The following is a 2,324-nucleotide window of genomic DNA, read 5'->3' as shown; positions in this document are numbered from 1 at the left end:
TGTCCGTAGTTGATCAACGATCCTTCCTGGTCATGTTTGCGTATCCGGTGGAAGGATGTTTGTTTTCATGCGGTGAGTGTGTGTGTGGGGGGGGGATGGATGTTGAAAGATGAGTTATCGATTCGACAGCAGGATGCCGACTTGATGCCGCTCGGACAGACGGATGAGCGAGCCCGAGAGAGAGCGAGGGACTTTGATCGCATGTGACACACAAGCTTGCGAAAACCCAACGCACACGTGTGATGTGAAAAACCTTTGGCACGTGCGGGCAGGACCATGCATAGTAAGGTGTTTTGGGCCAAAAAAAAAACATTTATTGTAAGGCGTTTTTAGCGGGGAAAAAAAACGACCATGTATAGTAAGGTGTTCAGTTCTTCATTCATTTTCCGAACTGCTTTATACACACTCGGGTCACGTGGGGTGCTGGAGCCTATCCCAGCTGTCTTCGGGCAGTAGGCAGGGGGACACACAGAATCGGTTGCCAGCCAATCGCAGGGCACACAGAGATGAACAACCATTCATGCCCACACTCACAGGGACAATTTAGAGCAGGGGTGCCCATTAGGTAGATCCTGATCTACCGGTAGATCTAAGACAGGTCCCAAGTAGATCCGAGGAGTGTCGAGAAGAAAAAAAAAACAACCATTTGTGTCTCTTTGTACATGTTAGTAATATATTTTTTGTGTTAATATACACTGCACTCTAATCATCTTATCAGTGTCATTTTCACAAATTGTATTTTATTTTTTTTAAATAAAATAAAGCAGTTAAATCTTACATTTACAGTGGCGTGTTATTACGTCACCGGACGTTGTTAGCGCTCAGCAATTTGCAATTGCAGCTTGTGATCAGAGCTGTTGCGCTCTATCTTTTATCGTCATGATTCTCATTCAGAGTTTGCTTCGTGTACAATTCACCGAGGGCACGAGCAAAGAATAGGAATCTAGGATGGCCCAGGGAAGCACTTTAAAACGGTACGTGTGAGCTACGATAGTTAACAGGCTGCAAAAGGGCGTTGCATGCCTCCGTTTCAGGCTGTTTCTCATCATGGCGTGCGCGCGTGTGTGTGCGTGTGCGTGTGCGCATGCGCATGCGCATGTGTGTGTGTGTGCGTGTGCGCATGCGCGCGCCATTAAGGGTAGCTGCCGGGAGGTTAGTTGATCGAAAAGTAGATCTTCGATCCAAAAAGTTTGGGCACCCCTGATTTAGAGTGTTCAATCATCCTGCCATGCATGTTTTTGCAATGTGGGAGAGAACCAGAGTACCCGGAGAAAACCCCGCAGGCCTGGGGAGAACATGCAAACTCCGTAGCTGGAATTGAACCAGTTACCTCTGCACTGTGAAGTCGGTTTTTTCGGCAAAAATGCCTTATTATACATGGTCGTTTTTTTCGGCAAAAAATGCCTTACTTTACATGGTTGTTTTTTCGGGTTAAAAACGTCTTACTATACATGGTTGCATTTTCGGTTAAAAACGCATTACTGTACATGGCCTTTTTTTACGGCTAAAAACATCTTACGATACATGGTTGGTTTTTTTTGCTTTTTTTTTAACTAAAAACGCCTCACTATACATGGTGTTTTTTTGGGCGGGGGCTAAAAACGCATTACTATACATGGTGGGGTTTTTTTGGCTAAAAACGCCTTACTATACATGGTCGTTTTTTTTTCGGCAAAAACGCCTGACTATACATGGTCGCTTTTTCGGTTAAAAACGCCTTACTGTACATGGCCTTTTTTTACAGCTAAAAACATCTTACTTACATGGTCTTTTTTTTTTTTACTAAAAACGCCTCACTATACATGGTGTTTTTTGGGGGCTAAAAACGCGTTACTATACATGGTGGGGGTTTTTTGGCTAAAAACGGCTTACTATACATGGTCGTTTTTTTCGGCAAAAAACGCCTTACTATACATGGTCGTTTTTTTTCGGCAAAAACGCCTTACTATACATGGTCGTTTTTTTTCCGACAAAAACGCCTTACTATACATATTAGTTTTTTTCGGCTAAAAACGCCTTACTATACATGGTCGCTTTTTTGGTTAAAAACACCTTACTATACATGGTTGTTTTTTCGGGTTAAAAACGCCCTACGATACATGGCCTTTTTTAGGGCTACAAACATCTTATGATATATGGTCGTTTTTTTTTTTTACTAAAAATGCCTTACTATATATGGTCGTTTTTTGGGGGCAAAAAACGCCTTACTATACATGGTCGTTTTTTTTGGCCAAAAACGCCTTACTATACATGGTCGTTTTTTTTCCGACAAAAACGGCTTACTATACATATTAGTTTTTTTCGGCTAAAAACGCCTTACTATA

This window comes from Hippocampus zosterae, chromosome 17 (assembly GCF_025434085.1).
Source record: "Hippocampus zosterae strain Florida chromosome 17, ASM2543408v3, whole genome shotgun sequence".
In the NCBI taxonomy this organism is placed as follows: domain Eukaryota; kingdom Metazoa; phylum Chordata; class Actinopteri; order Syngnathiformes; family Syngnathidae; genus Hippocampus; species Hippocampus zosterae.
Note: the sequence above shows the minus strand (reverse complement) of the source record.